Below are 21,804 nucleotides of genomic sequence, written 5' to 3'. Positions count from 1 at the left end.
AAGTTTGTTATGCTCAATCCTTTGATGTATATTTTCATCAATGGGATACTTTACAGAGCCAACTCTAATCTAAACAGAATCACAGCACATGTCCTGTTCTGTTATTTTGAAACAAGCAAAAAAGATTCAAGTAGGTACATGGGCACAAGGATATTCTTAAAATAAGATCTCTTTATAATTGCCTGAGGTGAAAAGATCAAGGAAATAATGGTGTGAGGAAAGCATGAAGACATTACTTCTCAGCCCCTGCAGTTGGATGACATGCTTCATCAGATTTATAGTGTATCATGTCATTGGGAACAGGAGTCTGCATATTGTGTGTGTGTGCTTGTACATCTCACGCTGCAGTTCCCACAGTGCTGATGTGGTGCTGTGGTATCAACAAAGACATGAATTAATACACCTATTTGCAGAATATTGGTTCACGGTTAGGGCACATCTGGTTAATGAGAAGCATGTCCTTAGAGAATGCCATGCCAGAGGATGCAGTTCTCAAAAGCTTATCTGAAAGTGTTATTGATGGGCACCCATCTGGGAAGTGGGAGAACTGCTGATAGTGCTCAAATAATTCCAATTTCAAAATGACAAGATTTTATGCAAACTGCATCTGCATTAACATGATGCTGTCTCATACACTACTCAAAAGAAGTTAGGGAATACTCGATTTATTTTCATATTACTATAGTTCATTTGCATGGCATGACAGATTAGCTTTAGTAATATGAATTTATGAATTGGGTGGTCCTTAACTTCTTAGTAGGAAACATACTGAACAAAAAATGTTAGGTACCATGAATATTTTTGGGGAATATTTTTTTGGCAGCGAAGACTGAGTTTCTTTGAATGTGTATGGTACACAAAAACAGTTCATGATCCTTAGCTTTTTTTGTTCAGTATATATCTGGCACACATAAAACAATAACATTACAATTGGGATTGTTGTCAAATGGGTTTGTTCATTATGCCTGTATTTGAGGGAAGAATGTGCAGGTTGATCCTTGGTTTCAGATCACATGGTCCTTAATGTAACCTACCCTGTCAGTCCCACATTCATTTAAAGACTTACATTAGCTGCACTCTAAGATCACTCTCAGGTATGGCTTCGAGATCCCTCACTGGTTCGATCATTAGCTGTTGTTGTTTGATAACTTGAATAAACGTTGCGGCCTACTGCAAAATTTTGTTGATGGATTTGATTTCATTGAGATGAAACAGTAAGTGCTGACAATGTGTGGGCATTCCAGGTTTGAATTGGTCCACAGCAACCTGTGCTTCCCATAAGATGCAAGGGGCGGTCAGGTAGCCTAGTGGTTAAAGCGTTCGCTTGTCATGCCAAGGATCCGGGATTGATTCCTGACATGGGTACAATGTGTGAAGCCCATTTCTGGTGTCCCCTGCCGTGATATTGCTGGAATATTGCTAAAAGCGGCGTAAAACCAAACTCACTCACTCACTCACTCACTCACTCACTCACTCACTCACTCACTCACTCACTCACTCACTCACTCACTCACTCACTCACTCACTCACTCACTCACTCGCTCACTCACTCATAAGATGCAACTCATAAGATGCAACTCAGGTGGTCAGGCATGGTAACTTGGTTGATTGCATGTCATTGTGCCCCGATGGTTTGTGATGGTTGCTCATGGTATCACTGACTAGTTTAGTCCAGACTTGATTATTTACAGGCCACAGTCAAATAGCTGGAATAATGAATGCAACAGTAAACAACAAACAGAACAAGGAAAAAAGTAAGTGTTGGTTATTTTGTTGAATGTTGCAAGCTGCCTATGACAATCTGAACTTGTCATGATGGTTGACATCTAAACATGATGAATATTAAGACATTATACACAATGTTATCCACCACTGCACCAGACCCAGATATCGTGATTCGTTTCTCGACTCTGTTTCCTCTGCAGTCTGAGCGTTTCCCACAGCATTCATCACACACAACATTTGTTCAATTTCCTATTTTGACACCCTGGAGTGTTTCTATCAATACCATCTCTGACAGTTTCATAATTCAGCACATATACATTCTCATATATTTGAATGGGTAACCTCAAGATAGTAATGTCTTTTCAATCAATATGTGCCCCTGGTAGATGGGTTTTGCCTTGGGTGTTGCATTGGCATCTCCATGCTTTATACTTCACACACGACACATTAATACTGATGCACATAATATCCGATCTATATACAATTTTCAGATGTAATACCATCAAGTACAGCGGTATTAGTTGATAATTCAATGTACTAATTGATCTGCAGATGAAGGTGAGTTGGGACGTATCCTTGGTACAATTCTCCCTCCTACTGATTGAACTGGAGTCGCTTATCTCCCTCTACTTGAGACATCTTCAACATAGAGGGCGCTGTAGAGCCAGTTTCCTTCAAGCTATCTTGGAATCGCCATTACACTATCTCAAGAATCTCAAGTGCAATATTGTATGTTGATTGCTTCTTGTACTGCTGGATCAATTCTTCACATTTTAATTAACACTTGTAAGTAATTTCGTGATGCACGATGTTGTGAAGTGTGTTTCACTTTATGGAAGAGTAACTGAAAATCACAAACAAATCTTATTTAAGAAGCAGTGGGTGATCATTATTTTGCTGAAATATTGTAATATTAAACTTATTTTTAATTTTTTTTCCCTTAATTTTGAAAATGTTCTGCAGTAGTTTAAAACAATTTTAATGTATATAAAACATAAAATATCCATCCTTCTGATTTCAATGGATGGGACAATACTTTTCAGAAACTTCTATGAATACAAGGATGAACTATGGCATACATCATTTTGAGATATATATCTTGATCCAAGCATTGCAAAGTTGTATTGGACAGATTGATCTTTTGGACATTTTGCACAGGAGCCCCCAATTCTTTTCAGAAGCCACCATGGATACAAGGATGACAAGTGCATATCTTAAGGGATTTTGCATGCATTATAAAAGTTTTACATGAGTTGAAGCATATCAAACATAACGTAGCATGACACCTAGTCTCTGGAATCAAAATATTTTACTGACAAAAAACCATGAGATTATTTCAAGAAATATAATAGAAAGAAGCCCATTGTCTGCATCACTTTCCTCCCACATTAACCTGACATGCCTAATATAACTGGAATACTGTTAAAAGCGGCGTTAAACCCAACTCACTCACTCACTCACTCACTCACTGTTTATTATCATTACCATACCCATGTTTGATGGTTTCACGTGGTAAACATCTCAGACCTGCATCAATTCAGGTTTGTCTTCGACATGAAAGTGACAAGCTGTGATATAATGACATACTGTTAAAACCCCAAATATCTGTTCCATGGAGGAAACTGGCCACCCTGATTGTATCGCCTTTCCTCAGAACATGAAGGAACATAATGGCAGTGCATATCAAATTAAGCTGTAGAAATACTTTTCCAAGTAGGTGATACTTGCTGTAATTTGATGCACAGTTGTTTATGGTCCAAAAAATACCTTTTTCCATCATGTTAAAAAGGCAGTTTTCTGTTTGTACAGAGCTCCAGGAACTAATTGCTTCACATGTAAGTAAAAAATGGACCCCAATCGGGGATTTATGTATCTCTTCATGTGTGTTAGCTAAAAGATTGGGTAAAACCACCAAGGTTATCACCAAATGCTCTGCTAAGGAGAAGAATATTCTAATTAGCATGTTGATGTCAAGGATAATTCTAGGTTGTGTAAAGCAGCCTTGATTATTCATTATGGGAATATGATTTAACATCAACTTTGCATGTACATTTTCTTTATGCAGGCATTAGCTTATTGCTAGTTTCTTTGCGCATGTCTGTCATTAATTATTTCAAACTGAATATCCTTTTTTATCTTTCCTTATAGTACAGATGTCTTTAAAATTTATGCAGAAAACTTAAAATTTCTTGCCAAACTACACTACATGAAACCCCATCATGAGTAAATGTTTTATAGCTTGTAAATATGATGATCACCATGCCTCGTGGTGCTAATGCATGGCGTCTATGTGTAAACGTTTGTTTGAAGACATCGCTGGGAAGACTTTCCATGTTGTAAGGGAGGTCTGAGGAAGCTATAAGTAACAGATCATTTCCCCCTTCAGATACTGGGAGGTCATAAACACACACTTCCAGCTATGGATAAGCTGGGCTACATCAAAGAGGGGACATGGATCGCTGGATAGCTCCTTGCTGCATTTCATTAAGATCTGCATGTGCCAATAAAGACCTTCCCCTTCCGATCAAACAGGAGAACACCTATAATAAGTTCAAGAGTCTCTGAAACCAATTCCATTCCCGAAAGAATTTTGATTTTCTTGTTTGAATCTAATAATTGAAAATGTTTGTGTGTTATTATCCAGTTGAAAATTTGCCAAATTTCATGAAAGTTTATCAACTCCTAAGCCAACATGAAAGCCCTGAAAATGTGTGATACTTGCCTAGAAAACTGTTATCCAGCAATGGTATTGAATACATGTTCAGAAAGACACTGCAATTAGACCATGCCCTTGTCATGTTTTACGGCTTACGGTGTTGGTTTTACTACGTCCCGACAGCGAACTTCATGCTGCATTCCCAGTAATGACCAATGGTCGTGCCACGTGGCTGTAATGACCAACGCATGGCTCCAGTCTCTATCCTGAGACTTCAGTGATGGTTCCAATTTGACCAGGGGATATTTACTATTATAACCTCTCCAGTGGGATAAGCAGGTATTCCAGGAATGAAAATGGCCTGTGGTGTCCTGAGGCTCCGGCAGCAGGTTCCATGTTTACACACATTCCCATCATCGGGGACTAATTTGACTTGTAGACCTCAGGTCTAGTTGCCCTTACAGTTGGGTCCAAACAATGGCATGGATATTGACCTTATTTTGAGGGGGCGGTCGGGTAGCCTGGTGGTTAAAGCTTTCGCTTATCATGCCGAAGACCCGGTTCGATTCCCGACATGGGTACAATGTGTGAAGCCAATTTCTGGTGTCCCCCGCTGTGATAGTGCTGGAATATTGCTAAAAGCGGTGTAGAATCATACTGCACTCACTCACTTATTTTGAGGCTTGTTTCATTTATTATGGACAAAGATTTTTAGAAAAGTACCATGTGATTTTATGTTCTCTCAGTTGTGTTGTTACTGTTATTTTGAAGTAAGAGAGGTGTATATTTGCTTTACATGAATATTGTTAATAAAATAATTTTGCAATTCATCAAAATTGAACTCAAGTTTTAATTTGTAAATTGATTGCTCTATGACTTAAACTTTATTTGTATATTGAAGTAGGAAGATGCTCTTTTATGCATACACTAGCACTTCCAGAAGAAAGAAATGTTATTATATTTACTGTTTTGGTCTCCTGCCTCGAGGTATTTTTGGGGTAAAAACAGAAATTAATTTGGTTTGGCCATATCAAACTGTAATTGACTTGTGCAGTATGTGGAAGTTAGAGAAGTGTTTACCCTATTGGAAAAGTATCATGCCAACATAGATGTAATGGAGAAATCATGGGAATTGGTTGATTACGGGAGTAGAATTATCGAGCCCTGAAGTGGCGAGTTGATTCAACTTCCGGATGAACAGATTCTAGTTATTTCTCTGACTTAAACCATGGGATGGTTGATATATTATTTCTCTATAATTTTGGAGAATGACCAAAAGTTGTATAAGGCCAGTATGAATGGCCAATGAAGTCCTGTGTTCGAATCAGCTGTAACAACAATAGCATTATGACCTCGTAATGGTTTAAATCTGGAGATCTATGTGTATGTCAGGGACTTGGGTGCCATGGGGTAGTATGTCAAAAGGTCTTTGCATGTCTGGAATTAGTGAGTTGGGTATTACATCTCTTTTGGCAACATTCCAGCAATATCACAGTTGGAGACACCAGAAATGGGACACTAATTAATTAATGTTTGTTTGTTTGTTGTTTACCGCAGCACTCAGCAATATTCCAGCTATATGACGGCGGTCTGTAAATAATCCAGTCTGGACCAGACAATCCAGTGATTAACATCATGAGCATCAATCCACGCAATTGGGATCAATGACATGTATCAACCAAGTCAGCAAGCCTGACCACCCAATCCCGTTAGTCGGCTCTTACGACAAGTATAGTCTACCCCGGATCTTCACGGGTCGAACTTATTAATGAAATAGGGTAATACTGACTGGGAGAAACAGGCTAGAAATGCTGCAAGCATTCTCTTACTATGAGTCTTGATTGCAACAACTTTTGCATGCTCGATGTCCTTCACATTTCCATTGATGATAGAAAGGTGAACATTTTCTGTAAAAAAGATAACTGCATTTGTTTTCATTGTCTATAGGAGAATGATAAACCTCTCAAAACCAACAGACAAAGCCATCTAAAAATATACACTGACATTTTGTTGAGAGAACCCTATCAATTGAGGAGAGAAAAAACACCCACAAAAACACACCCTGGCAAACTTCTAACCACTCCACATTCTTACATTAAATGAGATCAGGCTAATTTGATATGCAGCGACCCGATTACCGCAGTGATAAGGCTTCTGTTAACATTGCAGTGTACAAACGGAAGCTAGACATCTCACAGTTAGCCAAAAACACCTCCAGAGATTTTCACTTGAATTACGCCAGTGTCTCTATTACGCACTTCACATGCTTTTTGCTGTTTTCATCTTCAATTACACTGCTTTGTGAGGAGAAAGGCAAGGCAAGCACCGTAGGTCTGTCTGGCAGACTCGGCAGACTCAGCCCGGGGCTACATCATCATATGATGTTGCCAGAATGTGGTTGGGAGTTTGCTTTGTAATGTTATCATGGGAAAATAATGCTGTAACAATATGGAAACTTATTTGATATTTTCTTAGTAGCTGTTCACAAAATACATTGGCATTAATGTCATTTTGTATTTGCTTTCAGGGTACGGAAGACCTGATCTGTATTTCAAGGTTCTGTTGAAGTATATTCTTAATCTTTGATGACTGTTTTCTTATGTATATGAGCGGCACCCTTTGAGGAGATTCAATTTGAGATATTCTATGTACAAATCATGTCTATTCATTTTGGATGTAACCGTATGTTCTTTTAAAGCACCATTTGGCCATCAGGCACAGATTGTGGTGTCTGGAAACTAAATCGTTTTGACAGTCATTCAATATTCAGGTTGATTATGACTATGGGCAAGTGTCAGTGTTGTTTTAAGCTGTGATATTACAGCTATATCTGACCGCCCGTGTGTCACTGACCCTGGATCAGAGGAAGTAGTGGTTGTTAGCATAAGCATTGATCCATGTCGTGGCAGGAGGGCCAGGGATACCCAGCTTATCTGCAGGTCACACATTGTGACGACCTGATTCCTGTGATTGTTTCCTCAGCAAGGATCACAGCATCTTGGGAATCTGTTCTCCCTGCTCATGGTTGTTCCAGATATGATGTTGATGTGGCTGTGATGTGGCTGTTGTAAAACAACCTTCATTTCCACAGATTGTTTGGTCCAGACTCGATTATTTACAGACCGCCGTCATATAGCTGGAATATTGCTGAGTGCGGCGTTAAACAAAAAAAAACAAATCAGATGTATCAAACTGTGTACAGATATATGTGGTTGTTGTTGAATCATAACAATACTACATTCAACCACAGGATCTTTAAGCGAAATTCATCCATATTCATTGTCCGAACCAGTCTTTTAGGCTGAGGGGTGGTTTGCACGATGCCTACGCACGATGCCTACGCATGACTCTCACTAAAATGTTCTGTGATTCAACTTGGGTTAAAAATTACTTTCAGTAGTAATCATATGGATAAAATGACAACCAGTTCATGACATTCAGAGTGAGTGAGTTGGGTTTAACACTGCTTGTAACAGTATTCCAGTTATATCGCGGCATGTCAGCTCAATGTGAGAGGAAAGCCCGAAGTGATGCAGGTCTCAAATTTTTAAATTACCACTTCAGTGAAACCCACGAGCACGGGTATGGTGCTGACAAACCTAGAAACATAATCGGGGCGAACCAGGATTCGAACCCACAATCAAAGGTTTCTGGCGTGCACAAGGGACGCAACTCTGCACAGCGAATTGATGACATTCAGAGAAAATGTCTTGTATGTAGTCTTGTTTTTCAAATCCCTAACTGGATCAAGGCAGGTCACACAAAACATTTTGATGTTCACTCCCCCAACCACCTGGGACCACATCTCCCAGGTGCCACACCTTCTCCCCTACCCCTCAGCTATTTGCAGGTGAGGGCTACTTTGTACATGACCTTCAGCTAAACACTGCCCCCTTTGATGTCAGGCCATCCTCTTCTCCACAGTGATGTGTAAGTGGTAGGTAAGATGTATGGCATGTTGGTCATGCCGTCAGAATGGAGAAAAACTGGAGTGTGTAAAGCCTTGTAACTGCTTGTTTCTGACAGCTGATATGTCTCTTGCTCTTTTAATGACTTCTTTATACATGGTTTGATACTGAACAGTAAACACAGTGTCTGAAGCAGGCATCAATAACATGATGTTGGAGATCATTTGGTTGTTCAAGCAGCATCCACTGACCATGTCTCAGGCATCACAAGCTCGCTATAGTAATTCATGTTGTGGATCAAACTTCATAAAGGATGCAGATCCATTATTTGTTTTCTCAGGGATGCATTAATGTGAAAATGGAAAGGGTGTAAATTTGAAATTCCAAATCAAGGCGGTAAGGAAATTCAGCCAAATCATTATAGAAAGCTGACACCTGATTGGTGGAAAAATCCAGGCATCCTTCATTTAGATTGGGCGGTCAGTATTCGCTCTGAGTTTACCTGATAAAACCTTCAAAAGGGGTGTAGACAGATAGATCTATTCATGCCGGTAGGTATCCAAGTAAAAAAAAATTTTAATTTTATGAGATTGACCAAAGTGTTTAATTTCAACGATCAGTGACACTTAGATTTTAATGAGATTGGACAAAAGCCCTAAGTTCTCGCTGCTGCTAAACAAAGATCTGAGGACATCCCATTATGGGTCATGTCAGAACGACCTTTTGCGAACTTTCACCGACCACTGAAATGACCATAACAAGAAAACGACATCAGCCAATTAGAAAGCAGCTTTCTAGAGCTTTACGACACTCATTTTAACTGGCGACTTCCATTTCAGACTAGCCTTGAAAAATATGTAGACACAGTTCTCGATTAAAATTTTGGAAACTGAACAAACCAATGTTCTAATGTCTAATATATGGTTGAGATTGTATGGCAGTACTTCCCACTTGCTGTAGAACGCCTTCTCTGTTCAAATGTTTATCTCACGGAAGCGAGAGATAGACGATAATTTTGACGGAATCAGCCGTACGGGTTGTTACTGTCGTTCGGAATAAGGTACCTCATGGTAACGTTTTCGAGGTTGCATGATTAGAAAACACATTCCGACTGTCAATTTCATGATCTGGTAAGCGACGCATTGATTGGTCTGATGAAAGGTCGTTCTGATGTGACCTATAATGGGATGTCCTCAGATCTTTGTTTAGGGATAGTGAGAACTAAGATCTCATTTTAATGAGATTGGGCTTTTGTCCCACATTTAGCAGAACGGGATGTACTTGAAGACTTGTACAGTACTAAACCAGATTTGTGTTCTATTGTTTTCTCTCGCACAAACTCAAAGTAGTCTTGCACTCTGTTTAAACCATCATTTTTTGCCAGTCGAACATGATGGCAGTTTAAACAATCTACTGTATAATACTACTCTAAAGACGTGAAGGAACACCTGATTCTTTCATACGACAACATCCAGTCGTAACTATAGGGGTCACTCATTAGCACAGATGTTTACAGTTATTTATGATATAGAGGTTCTATATGCTTGTTGTAAGTGGCTACTAACGGGATCAGGTGGTTAGGCTCGCTGACTTGGTTGAAGCATGTCATCGATCCCAATTGCGTGGAACGATGCTCATGATGTCAATCACTGGATTGTCTGGTCCAGACTCGATTATTTACAGACCGCGGTCATACAGCTAGAATAACGCTGAGTGCTGCATAAAACAACAACCGAACCAAACCAAAAATATATTTGCAGTTTGAACTTTTCTGGCTGAACATTGACAGAGATTGATGGTGAAGGACTCTGTTTATGATAGGACAAATACTTGACATGGTCGCAGTGCATGAAACATTTCCCCAGCATGTTTTTCCCATACAGAATTAAACATTGGCCTAATATATGACAACGATTGCATTGACCCCTTTCATCAACACTGTCAGTGTCAGTCATTCCTATCGGAGACTCCCCCAATCAAATTCAACCAATCAAAAGCACACAAACATCTGGACACATCAACAACATGAGACAAGAGAAACATTGGAGATACCAATATGATAAAATAAAGGTTCTTTTCTGAAATACATTTAGTATGATTTAAAAAGTTTGACTCCTTTGTTAAAGAACAACACACCAAAAGTATATAATATTGCAACCCTTTGTAAAATCGCAAATTTTAGTAATGTCTGCCATTGTTGCACTTCAGTTCTCGGTGACGTACGTCTGAAAGTACAGCTGATCTTTTTTGTATATGTATAGGTGTAATCATGCTGGAATCTTTTCTTGTAATTTACAGTTTACAATAACAAAACAGGCCATGCTGGACATTGATGTGGCTGGTCAAGAGATATGACTGCTGCCATGGTCTGGTGGTAAAGTGTCCGCCCAAAAAAGCAGAAGGTCGGGGTTCAATCCCCGGCTGCGTCATACCAAAAGACATTTAAAGATGGTACTTGTTACCCTGTCTTGCACTCGGCATTAATTGGCTAAAACAAGGACTGGTCAGCATGGAGTCAGTATACTGTGTCTGAGTGGGATATTCAGGTGAAACTTCGGCATGGTATCTCAGTGGGCGAGCACTCACTCACTCACTCACTCCACTCACTCACTCACTCACTCACTCACTCACTCACTCACTCACTCACTCACTCACTCACTCACTCACTCACTCACTCACTCACTCACTCACTCACTCACGTACCGCACCACACCACACCACATGTCGCAATAGTCTTGAACACGATGTTAAACCCCATTTCACCTCACCTCGAGGGCTATATCGGTACAGTACGAGCCAACACAGAAAGAGCTCATCAAATTGACATACCATTCTATCATTTGATAAGACGAAATCGTCAGCAGGTGTGTTATATAATTCATGATGTCAGAAAATGACAATTCTGGTTAATACCATTAGTAATTTCACACCAGTTCTCAATTCCAACACAAGTCACCCAGAATAAACTAGATGAGTTTTTGAGTGGAACTGTGGCAGCGTTCTGCTGCTGCAGCCAACTTGTGTGGTTCAATATCACAGGGAGTCGTGAGTTATTGGCTGGCGGCATGCAATAGGAGTGTTAACTGCACCGGCAGTTTACAAGATTAGAACTCCCTGTGGCTGCAACACCTCAATCCTGATCCTATTGACTTAACTGACCCATAGGTAGTGATTTTCATTAAGTTATTGTGGCATTTGGCTGGTATATGCTGCCAAGTGGCCTAATCCTCTAATACCCAACAATTAAGGTGCCTCTCTCTACTGCCTATTTAGCACTGAGAGTATTAAAATATTTCCAAATATCAGTCCTTGCATGTTTTTTTTTGGTCGTCTGTTTTGTTCCATAAAGTTTCATCACCACCTAATTTAACATCGTCGTGTGGAAAAGAATGGAGCAAAAAGCTTCATCTCTGAAGTAGTTTTGTTAAATTATTGCCAGCCTGTCTCAATCCATTTTCTTTCAAATAGATTTGGATTCCATTTTTGAAGTCAATTCTAAAACAGAGCCAATGGCTTTCCACAGCTGTTTGTTATCATGTGATCATTTGCGCAATTCTTTTGAGGTATTTTTTGCTTACATCAGTGAAATGGTAAAAGGTGAATTTTGAATAACACCATTCACGTGGAGTGCTGAGTTCCAGGAGATTCCAATGTGATAAGTTTGTTACATGGGATGTAACCGGCCATGAAGTAAGGAAACCATGAAGAATGTAACTTTACCACAAAGCTTTAATTTCTAATTTACATCGAAATACATAATTTCAAATGTCACAACACCATGTAAAGAAGGCCAGACAAAATTACTTACTTACTTAAGGAATATCTTTTAGTTTAAATGTCAAGATGAAGGATGGGAACCAACGCCATTTATAAAGAGCAAGAGGGAATCTTGAATTCTTAATAAATACAGTTATGTATAGAATTGTGTGAGTGAGTGAGTTGGGTTTAACGCTGCATTCAACAGTATTCCAGTTACAACGCGGCGTGTCAGCTTAATGTGGGAAGAAAGCCTGATGTGATGCAGGTATCAGACGTTTACCACTTCGGTGAAACCCACGAGCACGGGTATGGTGCTGACAAACCTTGAAACATAATCGGGGCGAACCGGGATTCGAACCCACAATCATAGGTTCTGGCGTGCCCAAGACTCATTCATCTGGGGTATTTTTAGTTTTTTATTTATGCTTTTAACTCTTGTTCAGACGTCCTATTGATATGTTGTTGATGAGTTAATGCTTGTGAGTGAGAGAAATTCTGTGTTTGGTCCTAAGAGAGATGGACCCACTCTTTCTGAAATGAGGCCATGGTGGGAAAGGTGAGTGAGTGAGTTTGATTTTACGCCGCTTTTAGCAATATTCCAGCAATATCACGGTGGGGGACACCAGAAATGGGCCCCACACTTTGTACCCATGTCGGTCCTCAGCGTGACGAGCGAACCCTTAACCACTAGGCTACCCGACCGCCACTGGGGGAAAGGAGTCCAGAGTATTTATCATAACAGAAGTGACCTATAATACCCTGGGCAACTGGGAAAATAAATCCTGTTAAGTAAACTTTTAATAATGCTTCATGTGTACCCTCGAGCGTGTCCACTTACAGCTATGTTGTCCTTCATTTCAACAGTTAACTGTGAAGGCCAGAAAAACCTTTATTGTATACATGTTCTAAAAATGTTTCAGACCAATTTCTTGATAACAAAATTGAGCAGGGTATTTGTAATATCAGTTATGATCAAAATTAATCAATGTTGATTGCATGTGAATGAGAATTATTATTTTGAAAGTGATTTTTTAACGTAGATTTTAAGCTACTTGTTTTATTTCCTTAACTTTGAAGTTGGTATTGAAGCATGTAGATTTACCATCCCCAAACACACAAGTGTGATAACCTCTTTATCATATAATGTCATTCTTTAATTCTGTGTTTGAAAATCGCTTTCCCTCTCTCACAAACATTACCTAAACATTGCGAGTTTTCCCGGAATGCATGCATTAATATTTATTACGTTACAGGGTAAGTGATATGTCAGTCGGACAGTGACACTAGCCAATATAGTTCCAACTGAAATCTGTTTCTTATACAATGGCGAAGCAACATCTACGCAAAACAACAATTGTTTTTACTTGCATTTCGTGGCAATCCATTGGTCTGTCCGCTTGAGTAAACGCCCTTTGTCAAAGGGAAGCTATTCTAACCCTAGTCTATGACACGTCATGGCCACGGTCAGATGTTGACAGTCTGTCTGTCCTATCATAACGTTAAGAAGTGTAGTCAGATGTACACACAGCGACGAAACGAAACCAGCTAACAATTCAAGCATATTTCGGACAAATCCAACTATTTTAATTTGTGGAGAAGGTTTCAAGCCGCAGAGGTCTACAAGCACAGATACAGCTACTGATCCCGTTTGGCTAGGCCTAGTGCCCTCGCAAAATTGTTTCGAAATTTATATCCCCAAAGTTGCCAAAACTTATAAAATGTCTTGGCTACATCACAGTTAGACACTGATTTTCAGCATATTAGACCGTCCTTATGATAATGATAGCAATTATCCTTGTAGTTTATCCAGATTCCCGATGGTTAATTCTGAATCGATCGTCGAATGACAAGATTGACGCCATGTTTGTTTATAAACACGGAAAGTAGTCCCTACTTGACCTTTGATATTTGCATCTCTATCCGCATATGACCCCAACGGATATCGTTTTTATCCGTTGGCTTTATCCTGCCAAGAAACCTACTCATATGATAAAAGCTTATATTTGTTTCTGAAGACAGCATTGTGTCTGTTTGGGGAACGTTATATTTTGTGTGCATTACTGATGACCTACCCTATCTGTCATTGTTTGTTTCTTGTTCAACAATGCCAGCAATATTCCAGCTGTGTTGGCAGTCTGTGCCTGACAAACTGGAGGTTGATGTTACAATGATCTACACTGTCTGGGTATGAAGAGACGCGCTCAACCAGGTCATCAAGTCACCATTTTCAATTCATTAAGTCTACAGGTACAAGAAGCATTGTTGTGGGGAACTATTCTACTCGGGATCCTCAGGGTCATTGTGCATCATTTCTACAAATAGGGTATCTCCTCATTAACCGGAGGGGGCATGGGTTGCCCATTCATCTAAGGCACCACAATTGGCTGTGCAGAGTTGCGACCCTTGGACACGCCACAAACCTTTGATTGTGGATTCGAATCCTGGTTCGCCCCGATTATGTTTCTAGGTTTGTCAGCACCATACCCATGCTCGTGGGTTTCACCGAAGTGGTAAACGTCTGAGACCTGCATCACTTCGGGCTTTCCACCCACATTAAGCTGACATGCCGTGATATAACTGGAATACTGTTAAAAGCGGCTTTAAACCCAACTCACTCACTCACCGGACCGCCCCGCCCCTATGATGTACTGGATAGAGAGCATCTATCTGGAGTGTGGAAGGTCGGTGGTTCATTACCCAGCCATGTCATACTAAAGACATTAAAATATAGTCCAGACTACTACAAACAGCCACACACCTGCACACACACATATCGCTATAAAAGTGCAGTAATCTTGAATATAACACAAACCCCATTTCACCTCATCACCTCATCACCTCATCAACCACATAAACCACAAGTTAGCCTGTCCCAGGTTATGCTCAAATACTGCTGTCTACATCCCTTAATCTTCGTAACAAATCATTTCCAGATGAATTAAAAAGGATCCAAATCTCTCAACTATCACCAAATTATTGCTGAAACTGTACTATTCTTCGCCAGAAGATTAAGATTCCTCTCGCTCCAGATTAAATCAACCTTAGGTACATTACCAAAAGAAGGACACAAGGGTAATCTATTAAATTGGTTCAGGCCAATTGGTCCCTTCAGAGCTACAGACCCAATGCTGTTACCACAGGACAACTGAAGTGATCACTGTGGAGAAGTTGGAGCTGATCTCCACCCCTTCTTTCCCTTTCTTTCTCCTTCTGTCACTAACCCGAGAAACTTAATTTGATTTAGAAACCACACCAGACGACAACCTCTTCATTTTGAGTTTCATGATCTTGATTTTAGAGAGCATAAAGGGGTTTGGTTCTTGATATAAATACCCAATTGTGACCGACTGAAAGGATTACAAGTTATAAGGAAGTGAAGGCAATTGTGGGTGACATATTTATACCTCACAAGTGCCTTCAAAGTCCAGCAGACTAGACTGCTAAATACATTAAAGAGAGAGACTTGTCCATCACACTCCATTTCTTTAAGTGATGCTGGTTAAATCGTGTTCAACCTTTATTGAGTCTGGTAGGTCACATGGTCCAGTGTTGGGCCACAAATAATGTATTTGTTGTAGAAACTAAAATGAATAGAATAAGAAGTTTCGTGTACTGATCTATCTGCAGTTGTCTGATTATCATTGCTTGTACTTACTGGTACAGCTTATCCCAACTGTGTAGATCAATGATCATGTCAATCACTGGATTGTCTTGTCCAGGCCATCTTGTTAACAGACTACCATACGGCTGGGGTGGTGGGGTAGTCTTGTGGCCTGGGTTCGATTCCCCACATTGGTACAATGTGTGAAGCCCATTTCTGGTGTACCCTGCCTTGATATTGCTAGAATATTGCTAAAAGCAGTGTAAAGGCAAACCAGGTACTCACTCACTCACTCATCATATAGCTGGAATATTTCTGAATGGGCAACAAGCAAACAGTTTTGTTTGTTTGTTTGTTTATTATTTAACGCCGCACTCAGCAATATGACGGTGGTCTGTAAATAATTGAGTCTGGACCAGACAATCCAGTGATTCATATCATTAGCTTCAATCCATGCGATTGGGATCGATGACATGCATCAACCCAATGAGCCTGACCACCCGATCCGGTTAATCGCCTCCTCTTATGACAAGCATAGTCCCCTTTTGCGGCAAGCATGGGTTGCTGAAGACCTATTCTACCCCGGATCTGCACGGGTCTCAAGCAAACAGTCCATTTGTGTTGTACCAAGTCCCGTACTGACACAACTTCTCTCTGTTTCTCTCTACCCCTCCCCCACAAACAAAACATTACCTGTGTGAGGATACTGGGTTAGAAATGGTCCTCATGAACCAAAGCATATCCGCTGAGGCCACTTACTCGAGTGGGTGGTCAGACTCGGTGACGATGTGGATGTGTGTCATTCTATCAACCACTGGTTTGCCTGGGGTGGATTCCTCAAAGGCCACTGTCATTTCTCAAAGGCCACTGTCATTTACCTGAAATATTGCAACATCAAAAAACAAACAAAACAATGACAAGATGTGACTTTCAAAGATCCCCTATCCACTAACCTTCCTACACTGCACACAACATGATGTCCCACCCCACCACCACTGGCAACCTGACTTACATAGATCCCCTACCCCACCACCACTGGCAACCTGACTTCCATAGATCCCCTACCCCACCACCACTGGCAACCTGACATCCATAGATCCCCCCACCCACCCCCACTGGCAACCTGACTTCCATAGATCCCCTACCCCACCACCACTGGCAACCTGACTTCCATAGATCCCCCACCCCACCACCACTGGCAACCTGACTTCCATAGATCCCCCACCCCACCCCCACTGGCAACCTGACTTCCATAGATCCCCTACCCCACCCCCACTGGCAACCTGACTTCCATAGATCCCCCACCCCACCCCCACTGGCAACCTGACTTCCTTAGATCCCCCCACCCACCCCCACTGGCAACCTGACTTCCATAGATCCCCCACCCACCCCCACTGGCAACCTGACTTCCTTAGATCCCCTACCCCACTGGCTACCTGACTTCCATAGATCCCCCACCCCATACCCACTGGCACCCTGAGCCACCCCTCCACTCGCATGGACAACTTTATTGATCCTCTTTTCGCCTCTCCTGACTTTTATAGACCCCCACCCTCAGTGACACAACGTGATCCCCTCCGTCTCTCCCACAGGGTCATGCCCGAAGCACGACTCAGATCGTGCCTGGCTTTAGCCCCCACTCCTTTTGACACACCTAGTCCACCCTCACAGACTTGATCACGTTCCAATATCCCACTTCTTGCAGCATGAGACAACGTCCACGGCAATCAATGGGAAGAAGGAGCTGAGTGTGAATAGCTCCTTCTCATTAATGTTTCACAAGCTGATTATTTGCCAATAGATGAGATAAAGACAGTTGATTAATTACCATTATCAGATCTGGCCCGGGTTGTAATGGGAGTGATTGAAGACTGCGTATCACTGTCCATCGTTATCATGTCACGACTTTCGACAGCTGATCAAGACTGATCAGGTAGACTCTTCATTGTGAGAGTCAGCGGACTTTTCCTCAGCAGCTGAGATATATTTTTTCAAAATCTTGTTGACAGATTTGTTGAAATCTGAGCCCTTCAACTATTCTCTTGTGTTGTTTGATTTTAATTACCATATTTTTGTTTTTTAACAATTGTGTTTTATGTTCTTCATACTGATTAGAATTCAGATCATATCTTCGCCCACTGGATGTATTTTGACCACACAAAATCATCAAGGATAATGCTAAATTTGAGGATAAGATCACCTTTTAGCGAACTATTTGATAAAAAGTGATTCATGAACACATGCTCATGATATAGTCAGAATCGGACTTTAGACTCTGCTTTTAGCAGCTTTCTTACAAATATTAAAAGGTTTTTTCGCTTCTGTTTGCATAACTTTTTGCTCAAATCAGATTTTTTGCTTTTGTTTGTGTGTTTATAGACTTCTGTAATATATTACTATATTAATGTCATTAATTTTCATATTTAGTATTTAATGTCTCATCAGCATGGTTTCAGCAACTAAACTCGATATGTGAATATGAATAACTAGATTATGTATAATATTGGTAATGTTTGCAATAAGATATGTTTGGTGTTTCAGAGAACATGATCTTCAGAATACTGCTGTTGCTAAACTTAAAGGCTCAAGTGTAGACAAACCCTTCTGAAGTATGAAGAAATGTGGCTCAGTTAAGCTGAAAACTTCAGACCTCATATGAATTGTTTATTGGCTGCCAACAGGTGAGAGCCTTTGTACCTTTGTATGTTATTCAATGCCAGACACGATCCTTCAGTGATACTCAGCAGAGCTTGAGGATACAGTTGTTATTCATTCTCTTCCTGTACTTCAACACAAGAGAACCACACACTCTTTGATGTCAAAGGTCCAAATCTTGCAGCGGAAATTGGTGAAATTTACTTCCACATAACAAGGGTTTAAATAGATTCTATGGTTGCGGATATATTACCTGGTGAAACTTTGATAATTGACAGCAGCATTTGGTGTAAGTTAGGATTGGATTCTCTGGATGCAGTCTGCATCTGTGAAGCAGAGGAAGTTGGGAGGATGTTTATTAAAGAGTTAAGGAAACGTGAATGGTTTTATGACTTTGTTAGTCCAATTTTGTTCTTAATCATTTCAGATATATTTTAGGGCATGTTGGCTAGGCAATAGGCAGGAAAACTATATTAGTGGGCCCAGGTGAACTTGGGTGTATAATGTTTTATTATATACTTCTGAAGTTTTCTGAAGTTGAGAAAAGTGATATTTTCATTGCAGTGAACATAACGCTTTACGGAACTATTGTCATACAAGAGGTATATCCCCTTAAATTGTCTCCCTTTGTCGTAAGTGACTTGTCTGTACACAAACTGTTGACGTTCTTTTTATGTTAGGTCATTTGGTCGCATTTGAATTGTCAATCAAGACTGTTCGTTTCGCAAAGTGCTATTTTTGTTACTTGACCAGCTTGTATTCTGTCGCTTTCAAAAGCGGTCTCCTAGTTTTCAAGAATATTTTTTTGTTAAAGTGGATTTTGTATATAATTATATCTAAATGTATGATAAAGAATTTTTGTGACCCTAAATATTTTTTGATACTTTTGTTTATATTCTTTAAGATTTGGGGGCGGTCGGGTAGCCTAGTGGTTAAAGCGTTCGCTCGTCACGCCGAAGACCCGGCTTCGATTCCCGACATGGGTACAATGTGTGAAGCCCATTTCTGGTGTCCCCCGCCATGATATTGCTGGAATATTGCTAAAAGCGGCATAAAACCATACTCACTCACTCACTCACTCACTCTTTAAGATTTTGCAAACATGAAACTACTTTTAAAGTCCCAAATACAAGAGGTGGTGAACTGTTCTTGTGTGTTAGGTAGGGAGAATTTACGTTTCAAGGTTTTACATTTGTAGTGAAATAATTTAATTTTCTGGTTGACAACTAGACAAAAAGTATATAATAAATGGGAGGACTGTGTGGACGTTTCCTTTATTATGGGTCCACTTGTTTACATTTTCTCAAGCAGGTCTTCAACAGTGATGTAACATGTATGGGTTTTGGACTATTGAACCTTCAATCAAAATTGCCTATTTAAGAAAATCCTTTTTCACTTTTTTCAAATATGTTAAACAGGGTAATCAATAAAACAGGGAGGAGAGGGGAGGGGGACAGTCAAAATGAGCTCAGCTTTGAAGAGATTAATCACTCTGAATGATTGCATGAATGTGAACAGTAACACATATTGTTACGCAAAAGAAGGAATAAGCTGTTAAATGTGAAGCTACACATGTGGGCCTACACAATGACAGTTTTACTTGCAGAGATGAGCAACCCATGCTTGCCGTAAAAGGTGACTATGCTTGTCGTAAGAGGCGACTAACAGGATCTGGTGGTCAGGCTTGCTGACTTGGTTGATACATGTCATCGATCCCAATTGCGTGGATCGATGCCCATGATATTAATCACTGGATTGTCTGGTCCAGACTTGATTATTTACAGACCACCGTCATATGGCTGGAATATTGCTGAGTGCGGCATTGAACAACAAACAAACCAAACCAACCAGGCATGCAAATGACAAAAACATAAGCTGTTTCCAAATATATAGAATTATGCATTGTTATTTGTCTCCAAAGACCTGAGATACATTGCATTTGTGCACGAAAATACTTGAATTATGAGAAGACCAAGCATTCCAAACAAAATTACAAGTTCTGCACATTTCCTTTTGGGTCATCAGGTCTGCATGTTGTTGTATTGTGTATGAACACAAAGTATACTACTCAAAAGAAGTTAAAGAACACTCAATGTTTTTCATATGCCTATAGTTAATCAGTCATGGCTGGCAGGTATTGCAACACACAGTCTGCCAATTGTGGATGTTCTTCAGCTTGTTTTGAGTAGTATATATTTCTGCAAAGTGCCTTTTACCCAGTTGTATAAGGTGCTTCAACTCGCTGTGCAGAGTTGCATCCCTTTGGCATGCAATATTGGGTTTGAATCCCAGTTCCCCCCAATTATGTTTCTAGGTTTGCCAGCACCCTACCCATTGCTCGTGGGTTTCACCGAAGTGGTAAACATCCAGGTTCTACATCACTTCGGTCTTTCCTCCCACATTAAGTGAGTGAGTGAGTTTGATTTTATGCCGCTTTTTAGCAATATTCCAGCAATATCAAGGCGGGCTACACCAGAAATGGGCTTCACACATTGTACCCATGTCGGGAATCGAAGCCGGGTCTTCGGCGTGATGAGCCAACGCTTTAACCACTAGGCTACCCGACCGCCCCTATCCCACATTAAGCTGACAAGCCTCAATATAACTGGAATGCTGTTAAGAGGCATTAAACCCAATTCAATCGCCCTGCAAATTTGACAAGTAACACATTCATAAAATAATTCAGACATTTTCATGGTAGGTATGTTTACATAACAAGCAATTTCATTTTTTGATAAATAAAAAAAAATTCTACAGATATGTATAGGTTTTTAATATTTGGATTTGAGCATCAAGGGATAATTTCCGTCTACAGTTTCCGCTAGACAGTTCCCGAGATGATGATGTGCTTGGAAGAATCAGTGAGCCATGACAGAAGTCTTGCCACCAAGGAACTGATAGTATGCTTATCTTGTTGCAGATCATTCAGAATATGACTTAAAAGGAATATTCCATTATTGTTCCAGCAGACTGTCTGCATGTTATGGCCTCTGGGACAATACCTGGTGCTGGAAAACAAGCAGACGTAGCCCGCTTCCCCAGGACACCCACACAGGACCACGGAATCGTCACGCTCACCACTCTAGTGTAATACTCACTGGTTTACAGTCAAAATATGTCATAAAATGTCGCTTCTAATATCAGGCCAGAATAAATTAGAGCTTCGTCTCTGCCTGCCTCACATCTAAACACTCCCAAATACAGATGAAGAAATGTTTGATCAAACTTACCATATTGGTAATCCTACCAAACATTCATACGTGAAGATCCGGGGTAGAATAGGTCTTCAGCAACCCATGCTTGCCGTAAAAGGTGACTATGCTTGTTGTAAGAGGTGACTAACAGGATCGGGTGGTCAGGCTCATTGACTTGATTGATACATGTCGTTGATCCCAATAGTGGGGATTGATGCTCATGATATTAATTGTCTCGATTATTTACAGACCGCGGTCATATAGCTGGAATACTGCTTAGTACAGCGTTAAACAACAAATCAACCA

General features: G+C 40.4%; 1 long non-coding RNA gene across 4 annotated transcripts; it reads left to right on the top strand.

Moving 5' to 3' along the window:
• Positions 1-1,720: 1,720 nt before the first annotated feature.
• Positions 1,721-21,686, top strand: LOC124148740. Of its 4 annotated transcripts, none has more exons than XR_007223184.1 (5): positions 1,721-1,754; positions 2,278-2,283; positions 3,535-3,560; positions 18,191-18,330; positions 21,274-21,686. It is a non-coding gene; the product is annotated as an uncharacterized LOC124148740 (long non-coding RNA). The 4 variants fall into 4 exon arrangements; XR_006863012.2 differs by lacking the exons at positions 1,721-1,754; positions 2,278-2,283 and adding exons at positions 2,290-2,511; positions 14,160-14,295; XR_006863010.2 differs by lacking the exons at positions 1,721-1,754; positions 2,278-2,283 and adding an exon at positions 2,290-2,511.
• The last annotated feature ends 118 nt before the right edge of the window (positions 21,687-21,804 follow it).

This window comes from Haliotis rufescens, unplaced genomic scaffold (genome assembly GCF_023055435.1).
Source record: "Haliotis rufescens isolate VD_foot unplaced genomic scaffold, xgHalRufe1.0.p SCAF_3, whole genome shotgun sequence".
Lineage (NCBI taxonomy): Eukaryota > Metazoa > Mollusca > Gastropoda > Lepetellida > Haliotidae > Haliotis > Haliotis rufescens.
The sequence above is the reverse complement of the archived record's forward strand: the minus strand, read 5'-3'. Positions and strand labels throughout refer to the sequence as shown.